The sequence below is a fragment of the Glycine soja genome, chromosome 2, assembly GCF_004193775.1.
Source record: "Glycine soja cultivar W05 chromosome 2, ASM419377v2, whole genome shotgun sequence".
NCBI classification, from domain to species: Eukaryota; Viridiplantae; Streptophyta; class Magnoliopsida; order Fabales; family Fabaceae; genus Glycine; species Glycine soja.
In genome coordinates this window covers 13,423,470-13,435,475 of record NC_041003.1, presented here as the reverse complement: position 1 = coordinate 13,435,475, position 12,006 = coordinate 13,423,470, and the positions used below count along the sequence as shown (strand labels likewise).

The 12,006-nt window shown below is 37.2% G+C and overlaps 1 pseudogene; it reads left to right on the top strand.

The window, feature by feature from the left end:
* Positions 1-428: 428 nt before the first annotated feature.
* Positions 429-8,342, top strand: LOC114388488 (annotated as a pseudogene).
* The last annotated feature ends 3,664 nt before the right edge of the window (positions 8,343-12,006 follow it).

The following is a 12,006-nucleotide window of genomic DNA, read 5'->3' as shown; positions in this document are numbered from 1 at the left end:
CACTTAAAATACACCAATAATATACCTAGATATTTTAATTAATATATAATTAGAGTTATATTATTATTATTATTAAATACTCCAATATTTCTATGATAAAAGCAAATGCACTTTGATAATGAAAAATTACCTTTCTTATAAAATATGATTTTTCTATGAGTCTAGCATACTATGATTAATATATAAATTTTTTTAATTCATAAAAATCAAACTCGTCAAATAAGTTTATAACAATTCAGTGCTCAGTTGACTAAGTTACACCATAAATGAATATTTTTCTGCATTCGAATTTTAAGCATATTAAAGTATAGACTTAATCCTTAGTTTAAATTAATATTATAATAATAATATGATCCTAAAACATTGGAGAAAAGAATTGTTAATTTATGTATTAATCTATAAAGTGGATGGAAGTAAAACGTCACAATTTCACAACGGTCCCTTCCTCCGCGCCAGTTAGTTATTGTTTGCCACCTTATTATATGCCACCACTTTCTCCTCTACTCACTCCTTCAACCACACACACATTAACCCTCTCTCTCTCACTCTCTTTCTTCTTCTTCTGTATTCGTTTTTTTTTTTGTGTGTGTTAAGTTTTTTGTTGTGTGTGTGTGGGAACATTACAATGACGGACATCACTGACGACATAGCGGAGGAAATCTCCTTCCAGGGCTTCGAAGATGACTGTAAATTGCTAGGGAACCTTCTCAACGACATTCTCCAGAGGGAGGCTGGCTCCACCTTCGTTGACAAGCTCGAAAAAATTCGAGTCCTTTCACAGGTTCTCATTTTTCTTTTCTTTTTTCTTTTCACTTAAAATAATTGTTTTTGGGTTTTTAATCAATACCCCACTTTTTTTTTTTGGTGTTTTCTTTAATGGGTTTTGCTTCTTTACCTTTTCCTAGAATGATTGGAGTATGCTGTTAATGATTTTAACTTGATTTTGTGAATTTTCGGTGATGGGGTTCTAATTTCTTTTTTCTTGTTATCTTTGTTCTTGTCGTTGTGATTTCATCACTGTTTTATCAATTAGTCTTTGGTTTTGTTCGGTTGTGGAGAAAATGGGCGAAGGTTGAAACATGACATGCGTAATGCATTTAGACTTTCATGATGCATGCATGTGGGGTTCTTGTTTTATGCAAAGACTCAAATAATGACTGAGCTAAACCTCTTATGCTGGAAATTTAATTGCTTTTTTAGTTAGTTTTTGGGTTCCTCATGTTACGAATGGAATCTTCAATATTCCATGTTCAGTTTGGAAATTCAATTGCTTTGTATCAGTTACAGTTTTTGCCTTTAGTGAATCATCATTTTGGTTCGTGAAAGTGTAATGCATTGTCACATAAATTCATCCTTGAAATTAAAGAAATTTCTAATAAGTCTCTAGAATTCATTAAGTCCTTAAACATAACTACTTATTGCCATTTTGGCCCTAAACATTTATTAATATTATCATTAATTCACAATTTTCTTATATTTTTGGACTAATGTGATAGACAGATTGTATTTTCAGGAACTTATTTAAAATTTCCTTAGTTTTAGCTTTTAGCTAGGGACTATATGTAAGAACTAATGTAACAGACTCAAATGGTGGTTTACTCTTTTTTTTCCTAACAAGCAACAGTGCTAACAAGAAATGTAGCGTGTCATCCAATCATGAATTGCCATATAATTGAAAAATTGACCTTTATTCATGTGTGATTTCGTTGGTAATTGGTTAACAGTGTAACAATCTTTATCGCTGGGAGTTGAAAATTCCTTAAGAGTTTGTTTTGGTATTTAGAGTGCTTGTAATATGAGACAAGCGGGAATGGAGGACTTGGCTGAGATGCTAGAGAAGCAATTGGCTTCAGAGTTATCCAAGATGACGCTGGAAGAAGCTTTGCCCCTTGCTCGTGCCTTTAGCCATCATCTTACTTTGATGGGTATAGCTGAAACCCACCATAGGTATACATTCTTGTCTCCAACTATTGTTGTCTTTTTATTCCATTAGTTGATAATTTGTCTTGTCTTTATTTGGCTGAGCTCTGTGCAAAATTAAGCCGCAATCTCTCCAAAATAAGCCGAACCTTTGACTAATAACAACATTGAGGGAATACTATACTTCTTTAATCTAAGATTACCCCAGTATGATAGTCTTGAACAAGTTATGTTTTTGCAGGGTTCGTAAAGGAGGAAATATGGTTCTTGCTGCAAAATCTTGTGATGATATCTTTAACAACCTGTTTTTTATAAGACAGTGTTCAAGCAGGTCTGTGGTTTTGTTCCTCATTTCTGGTTAATCTGCATAGTCTGAGACGTATAGATGAAAATAAGTATATGATCTTTCGTTGTCTATGCACTCTGCAAGCTGAGATTAAAGCATGTAATTATTTTCTTTCTTGACAATTATCTTGTTATTAATTTAGTGAAACATTATGTGTGTATTGCCAGGGATTTTAACAGAATCTGGTTCCAATTGCTATTGTCATTCAAAATCTAATTTCATTTATGTTGCCACAGGAGCTTGAAATTGTTCTCACTGCTCATCCCACTCAAATTAACCATCGTACCTTGCAATATAAACACCTTAAAATTGCTGTGAGTTGTTCTCTTTTCTGAATATATTAAATTACTGGAGGCTTGAGCCTTTAACTTTATGATATCATCTCTCAAATATTATGGAAGTGTGTTGTCTCTAACTACTTTTTCACCTTCAAGCAGCATCTTTTGGATTATAATGATTGACCTGATCTTAGCCCTGAAGATCGAGATATGTGGATTGAAGATCTGGTACCATTCTTGAACTATTTCCATTCTACTTAACCACCGGTGTTTGTACCCCAAAAGTAAAAAATCCACTAGTTTTTCAGTGTGGTAGATTATCTTTAAATGTGAATGGATAGTGGATTTCCTTTTTCTAACACACTTTATTTCTATTCTCATCAATCATATTGGCTTTTTTAGGTGGGAGAGAAAACTTCAATATGGCAGACAGATGAACTTAGGCGTTCAAAACCCACTCCAGTTGATGAAGCTAGGGCAGGTAAGCTGGTTGAGTATTATATGTTAGATATACTTTACCTCTTAGCTTTAGGCTTTTTAGTTGTTCCTAAGAATGGTCTATGGCCATTTTGACCAAGTGTTCAAGAGTTTTGTCCTTGTTATCCCCAAAGGCACCTACATGAACCATAATAAATCAATCTTTTAAGAGAGAATCCTTGACAATTTATATGTGTTAGGGTATTGAATATCCCTAACAGCAGAGAAAACAAGAGAAACAGAAAATAGAAGAATATACGGAAAATACTGGGAGCAAACTGAATTTATTCAAGAAGGAAACCTTCTTCCAAGGGAAAACCCTTTACAATTTCTAATTCTTCTCTACCCCCTCCTCTAATGAGAATACTCTTATTTATAATATCCTAATCCAACTAATTGATAAAGATAGAATAATAAAGATAAAGATAGAATAATAAAGATTAGATGATAGAATAATAAAGATAAAGATAGAATAATAAAGATAGATGGCCCTAAAGATTAAACTAATAACTAATTCGATCCTATCTCCCGTGTAGGGGCTTTCTTCCTTCTAGAATAGACCCTCCAGATAACTGGTCTATATTGAGATCTAACAATATGTCATCTCTTGCATGATTTGATTCACTGTTAAAAAAAAAAGAAGTGGAAGAATCCCTTGGTTTATTTATTTTTCAATTCTCCCAGTATTGAATATTGTGGAGGAGTCACTCTGAAAAGCTGTTCCTCATTATTTACGTCGAGTTAGCAGCGCTTTAAAGAAGGTTTGTCATCTTTAATTTATGTCAATTAACTTGTACATTCTTTCTCTTTAAGATTTTCAGTGCAATTTATCTTTCCTTGCAGCACACAGGAAAACCACTTCCATTGACTTGCACTCCAATAAAATTTGGATCTTGGATGGGAGGTGATAGAGACGGAAACCCAAATGTGACAGCAAAGGTAGCATCTTCAAATATCCATTCATGCTGCCTGTACTTTTACTATGTGATTTCATTTTCTCAAATAACTACATGATTCTTTTTCAACACGTGAGAAGTTTTCTAGTAGTGGAAGCATAGTTGAATCTGTAATATCATTATATTATTGACAACCTGAAGATGTCCAGTATTACTGCCTGTCATTTTGGAAAGTGCAAGTTTAATGATGATTGAACTGGGAAAACTGCAGACAAAAATAAATGAGCTTTTAACATGCAAAATATTTGTTTGAATAATCTTCTTGGAACTTTTCCAATATTGTACTTTTTAGTCAAATTTTATATTGTCTCAGGCTAGGATAAAAGAGGTGGGTAATTTTGGGCAGTTGATAGCCAATGTAAAATTACATTGAATGTATTTTAGACATGAATAGCCTGAGAATTTGGTTTTTAACTGAACCCAGTAACATTGTGTGATCCATGTAGCTAACATCACTATTGTTGTTATTGTTCTTTAGATATGGACAGAAAAATGGCTTTTAAAGAAAAATTGGTTTCTGATATTAACTGATCCGTGTTTGACTCCATCAGGTGTGGGATAAAGCTTGATTGTGGTCGGTGTTGATGTTACTACAGTTGAAGGATGTGCTTTGCTGTTTCAATTACTAAAGTTTGTAGCGTGTAATTCAAACATTACGAATAAATTACAAGAAATTTTTTTTCTTACCTAGGAGTGGGATTTTCTTGAAGAATATTTGCGTTTGATTTGACCCTGTTATTCAAATCTGATTGTGTAATTGGTTTTCGTTTTGTTCTTCAGGTCACAAAAGATGTTTCACTTCTGTCAAGATGGATGGCGATTGACCTCTACATTCGGGAAGTGGATGGCCTAAGATTTGAGCTATCCATGAACCAGTGCAGTGATAAGTTGTCAGAACTGGCACATGAAATTCTAAAAGGTTTGTCTGTTTAGTTTTGTGTTTGTTGATATCTTCCAAATGCTAATGGGCATAGCAGTCATCTTTGTTTTATATCATGTGACCTCTGGATACTGTTTGTCAAGAAGTAACACTAGTTCATGTGCACAGGCAAATTGAACCACTTAAAGATAGTATAGTTTTTTATTTTTTTTCTTTATTGTGTTAGATTATCATGTGAATTTGATGGTCCTTTTGAAACCCTTAATATTACCGTGTAATATTTTGAATGATGATATTATGCTCTATCTATTTATCCTTGAGGCTTTGGTCATTCATTTAATCCCTCTTTGGTCTTCTTTTATGCATTACTTCTTTGGTGCATCAAGGCATTGTCCTCTTGGCTTGGAAATTCCTTTAAAAATTATCCTGACGTATCTCTTTTGTGGCCTTACTAATAACTCAAACTTATCAAAATACGCCTGTGTTTTGCTCTTTTACTTTTCTCTTGTTTCCGTAGACATCAACCTGTCAACTTTTACCTCCAATCCACTTTGTCAAATCTTTTCCAATTGAATGATATGAGATTGACAATAGTTGCATACGTGTGGTAAAAGCTTTGAGGTCTTTTTTATATGTTTCCTCGGAATGTTTTTGCAAAAGGTTTCATATGATGAGGCAACAAAATCTGCTTTTTCAAATGGAAAGTTTTCTTCCGGCATGAAAATAGTTTGTAGATACTACAAAGTATTTTAAACCTTGGTGTGAGTTAGACTAATATAGATACACTATAGTATTTGATGATACACTGCAAGTGAAATGGTCATCCATTTATTGTTCTATTAATGCACTCACAATGTCTTTACATGATTAGCTGAAGATTTTTCTATATGATTTGTTCTTCTAGACTACGCCTTGTCACTGTTATATCCTCAAAGATATCTTTGATACTCTTTCAATCCACTTTTAAGACTTGATGATCACTTCTTTCTCTTCAGAAGGTAATGATGAGGAGGATCACCATGAGCACTGGAATGGATCTATGAGTAGAAGTCAGTCAAAACATCCTAATCAACAAGCTTCACCACTTCCGACTAAACTTCCAGCTGGAGCTCATATACCCTCTTGTGCTTGGCCTGGTACGTATAATTTTTCAAAAAATTGCTGTCTGGTTTTTTGTTTGCATATCCTGTTTTTAACTGGCATGTTCTTTTCTTCTGTAACTGCAAAAAAATATTTACTTGTTGAGTGGCTTCTAACTTTAATAATCTTTAACAATTTTTAATTAAGGAATGATGCCCATTGCTGATTGCATGAACAAATGAATTGGAATCCTTCCAATCCTTTGAATAACTTCTCATGCTATCATGCATGAGGAATATAGTGCAATTTTATTCATATGCCGACATATATAAATTCTTGACCCAATCAAATATGTTATTAACTTATTATCTATTAGTATGAAGTTCTGGTTTGAATGTTACATTTCATGTAGAAGAGGGTGGATCTGAGTATCCCAGACACATGCCAGGAGCTGATCACAAGCAACCCAATCACAAGGTAGATCAATTCAGTAGATTTCCTAATTTGCCATTGAATCCTAGATAATACATGTGTACATATATTCACTGATAGGGTGGTGAGACTTCAAGTTCAACTGAGAGCAATGGTGGCAGTCAAAATGTCCGTTCGTCAATACCAATTTTACCAAATTCCAGTTCTTCATTAGTTTCAATGACATACTCTCCTTCTTTCAACTCTAGTCAACTTGTTGCTCAGAGGAAACTGTTTGCAGAATCCCAAATAGGAAGGACCAGTTTTCAGAGGCTTTTGGAGCCAAACTCAGGTTCCTGGAATTGCTCCTTATAGAGTTGTCCTTGAATATATAAAAGATAAGGTATTACTTCTGGTTTACTTCAACAATGCTTCAAAATTGGTTGCATGGACACATGTATTCAGTTTCTGCTGTTTTATTTTGTACAAAACTATGCTGCTTATGTCTTAGGAGTTTTTAGCTTTATAACCTGGCAGGCATGTACTAAATGTGCCCGTGTAGACTGTAGTTTGCAAATGAAATAAATGATATTGCATAACTTTTTGTTTGTTTGTTTGGGTTGGTAGAAACTACATTTTGGTTTAGAAGTGAAGTTCCACGGCAAATAATTTGGAAATATTGGGAGTCCAAAATATTTTCCCGTAAATGGACAATCTAAAACCATATTTTTTTTTATCTTATCTTTATTTATGTTGTTGGCTTGATTTTTCCTTTAGGGAGAAAGACGTGGTTATGAAATTAAGTCAGCAGAACCACTAAGGATTGATATTATTGTAGAAAACGTTGTGGCAAATAAAGCTCTACGAGATTGATTTCAGCATATATTGATATTTTCTGTATTATTTGTAGATAAAGAGTGAAGGACTTTTGAACTTGAGCTTGGCACTACGGATTTGAAATTCAATTGCAAAATGTCTTTGTGTAGAATGACAGATAGCAGACACATGGATCATTAATTTATATGCATTATTAGGAACGTTCCTGGATATGATGAAATCATATTGCTTTTTGGTCAAAGACTGTTAAATGTACTAATCTTGAGATCAATCCTATTTGCTTTGTTCCACGGCTTTCACAGTGAAGATGATTATATAGATAGAACCATATATACGTTAGGATATGCATAGTATGAAAAATATATTTTCCTAGTTTTGATTTGAATATTGTCTGTGGAGGATTTGTATCCTGGGGTGCCATTAAAACTAAATCACATCTACATTTTTATTGAATATGCAGATTTTATATATTGTCTTAATAACCGGTAATATTATCTTTCGTTCCATGTGTTTAGCTTCTGAGAACTCGTAGACGGTTGGAGATTCTTATCGACATGGTCCATCTAAACATGATCCTATGGATTATTATGAAACAAAATATCAGCTTTTGGAACCTCTTCTCCTTTGTTATGAATCTTTGGTATTCTTTCTTTTCTACCCTTTTACCCTCTAATATTGTGCAGAATTATCATTTAGCTCTACATTTCTCCAGCAATTATGTGGATCTGGGGTGCTAGCTGATGGTCGACTAGCTGATCTGATTCGAAGAGTTGCTACTTTTGGCATGGTGTTAATGAAGCTTGACTTGCGTCAGGTATGTTTCAAAGTTTTTTGTTCATTATTGTTTGGATAATCAGTTGTGGCCTGAAACTAGCAGTGTGACAGGAATCAAGCAGACATGCTGAAACCATTGATGCAATTACAAGGTATTTGGATATGGGCACGTACAGTGAATGGGATGAAGAAAAGAAACTGGACTTCTTAACTAGAGAGTTGAAAGGGAAGAGACCACTGGTTCCTCCCAGTATAGAGGTGAGATTGTTATACATAGCAAAGCTTTACAAGCTCTATATCCAGTAGGATGGTAAAACTTTTCATTTTAAGAAAAGGAAAGAAGTTGATATTTAAATTATTTTGAGCTTCTTTTCATTTTTCAATATTATTGATTGAAGTTTGAGAGTTTATTTTGCATAACTTTAGTCTACAACTTTGACTGGTTACATTACCTATAACTTGCTTTTTGTTCTTTTTAGGTTTAAAGTTAAACTCTAGATCTATGAACTTAGTTTATGGTGTAAACCAAGGCTAGTACACTACACTTTGAGGAAGTTCAAAGCCAGCTAAAAGTCAATTCAAACTTTGATACAAATTTACCCAAAATAAGGACTGAAACTCCTTCTGTAACTGCCTATATCAGCAAATATTACATACATCAACTGGTTCAATTAATCATACATATCTTTTTCCTAATTTCAGTTAAGCTCATACCCCTTATCAAAATATCTAGAACAGAACATGCGACTGAAACTGTGTATTAGCACTTCAACATTCCTCCTTGATACGTAAACAGAGCTTCCAAGGAGTGGTTGATTTTCTTGCTCAAGAGTTGTTCAACCAGAATGCATCTATCATACTACACACCTACACGATCACTTTACAAAAAAAGATGAGAGAGAAAGAGAGAGAGAGAGGGAGAGAGACAGAGAGAGGGCGCGAGAGAAGGAGAGTGACAGACAGAGACAGAAGAAATGAGAGATGGAGCGAAACAGACACGGCGAGGACGAGTGTGAAGCAGTATCGAAACACGGCGAGGACTAGCACAAACAGAAGAACTCCAAACGGTTCCCCTTCAAGGAGATGGAGGAGTATGGATTGAAGGGAAGAACCATATGGAGGGCGACGAGTCAACATTTTCGGAAGGGACAATGACTACGCTGAGGAAGAAAACTGGACTAAGGTGGTAAGCAGAAGATCAATGAAGGTTATGCAGAAATCCTCTTTAGCGGGAAGACAATCACAAAATCTGGAGATAGGGGACAACAACAAACACTATCGCCTTAACTGGAGGAACAATGCCGACATTACCTCCTTTTATTTCACCCATTTCCCCGACGAAGCTAATGAAGAGTTGCTATGGAGGCACTTCAAAAACTGGGGTGACGTACGTGAAGTATACATCGCTAAAAGGCTCAACAAGGATGGCAGGAGATACGGGTTCATGCGGTTCAAGGGAGTCTCGGATGCAAAAGGATTGGAGGTGAGACTGGACAACATCTTCATCAACGATTGTAAACTATTTGTCAACCTTCCTAGGTTCGACAGACCAGTTCGGAATACAGAGTTGTAGAAAAAGAACCCCATTAGGAGGAAGTACACCGACGAAGCAAGTAAGCCCTGCGGGATAACTACTGGTGCTCTTCGGAGATCATATGTGGACGTGATGACTAAGGGGGGGTGCCAAGGAGACAAAAGGGCAGACGAGGCACAAACACCAACTATTCTGATCAACCCAGATGAAGGTGGGGAATATTGGTGTAACGAAACCTGGGTGGGCATGCTAAAGAAGGTGATGGAGGTGGAAACCTTAGAGGATCGTATCACTTGGGAGTTAGGATATAACGTCCGCACTAAGTTCCTCGGAGACGACATGGTTCTTCTCCCTGGGATGTCCGATGACAAAGCTCAACTCCTCATTCAATCAGAGACGGAAAGCGATGATTCTCTCTTTTACTCACTGGAGAAGTGGACGCCGAAATGTAGACCCAATAACAGGGTTGTTTGGCTCCAGCTGTGGGGATTTCTGATACAGGTGTGGGAAATGAAAAATCTCAGGAGGGCTGTAGCTGCTATTGGGGATGTCATCGAGTCAGACGATGACACAGAGGACCGCCGACGATTGGACCGGGCTCGAGTATTGGTGCGGACACCGCTTCCGCCGTTGATAAGGTCGGAGGTCATCGTCCGTGTGGGGGAGCTTGAGTATCGGGTATGGATTGTGGAAGAGACAGGGTTCGAAGGTGGGTCGAACCGGAAAGGAAGCTCGCCGTCCGATGGGTGGTCGGAGATGATAACATCGGACGACGAAGGGGAGGTTGGCGATGTTCTTGACGACACTAATACCAATTTCTCCTTCTCGCCGGAGCTGCCCAACCAGAAATTGTCTCCGTCTCGTACCCAACGGGCAGAAGGAGGGACCGATGTGCGCTGTTGTGATCTTAGACCCCTGGGTAATATCCAGGCAGACGTTACACCCAAAGAAAAGTCAAAAGGCACTGTAGAAGGTATGCTGGGCTCTAGCTTTGGTAAGCTCAACCTAGGGGACAGCTTCGCAGGAACAGAAGAGGAAGCTGCTAACACCAAAGAGGTAACCTGCTATAATACCCTACAGGATGATCGAAGGCACAGGAATCACATAGAGGGAAAGTATTTGAATGGTGGAGCGAAAGTAGCTGCTGACCAGACCTTTATCGGGGAAGAAGAGGGACATGTCACGCAGTCTCTCTCTCCTTCTTTATCGGGGCAGATTCAACAAGGAATTGGGCCAGGTTGCATTAAGGGCCCAATTTCGACTCAAGGAGGGTGTAATAAAGAAGACATCCACCCAGTTGAGCTTTTGGGGGTGCAAGCTGTGCAGAATCAAAAAGAGGGTGGGCTAAGTAATGATTTAGGCCCAATTTTGAAAACTGACGGGTGCCATAAGGAGGAATCCCTACCTGTAATCCAATCCATAAAAGAGACTCCAGACAAGTATTCTAAAGTTTACTTTCGACAACAAAACTCTCTCTTTAAGGCCCGACTCTCACAGATTGAGGAAAAGCATCCTCAACTTCAAGATGGCATCCAGGCTCTAGCAGATCAACTTGCCAATCAGGATAAGGTCAAAAATCAGAGTTACGTGGACTCAGAAAGGAGGTTAAAAAGCATAATTGAGTGCAGTGATAAGGTGTTGCAAGAGGCTCAACAATTATGGCATCTCGGAGAAAACTTAGGCATGGAGACAGTTACAGATAACCTACATTTCCTTCACAGTTATGCTTCTATGGAGTGTAGAGACAGAAAAGAAGCTAAGGAGTTGGGGAATAGGAAACCTCTTAAATGAATATCCTATCCTATAACATTAGAGGGTTGGGTAAAGGTATTAAGTGGGCCTCTATCAGGAATTTGGTTGGGAAGCATAAGATAGATCTTCTTTGTTTGCAAGAAACAAAGAGGGATTCCGTTGACAAGGCACTTTGTCAGGCTCTGTGGGGTCACTCAGACTTTGATTGGAAATGGTTTCCTGCGGTCAATACAGCTGGGGGGCTTCTCTGTGTCAGGAATAACAATAACTTCCAGGTTGATATTAAAATAGCTGAAAGGGGTTTCATCATGTTGGAGGGGGTATGGCTGGTAGAAAGTCAGAGGGTAGTGGTGGCTAATATCTATGCTTCTTGTGAGCTAGAAAGCAAAAGACAGTTATGGCAGAGGCTATATTTAATGAAAATCAGTCCCAGGTTCAGTGCTGGTGCCTTGTAGGGGACTTCAACTGCATTAAACACCCAGCTGAAAGAATGGGAAGCACTCTTTGTAATGCAGACACTAATCTTATAGCTGAATTTAATGAGTGGCTCGCTGAAATGGAGGTAGATGATATTCCTTGCTTGGGCAAGCCCTTTACTTGGGTTAGGCCTAATGGTTCTTGTAAGAGCAAGTTAGACAGAGTGCTGGTCTTTGATGATTGGGTATCCAAGTGGCCTGATAGTTCCCTACACAACCTTGAAAGGAACTACTCAGATCATTGCCCTATCATTTTGAATTCTAAAAATATTGATTGGGGCCTTA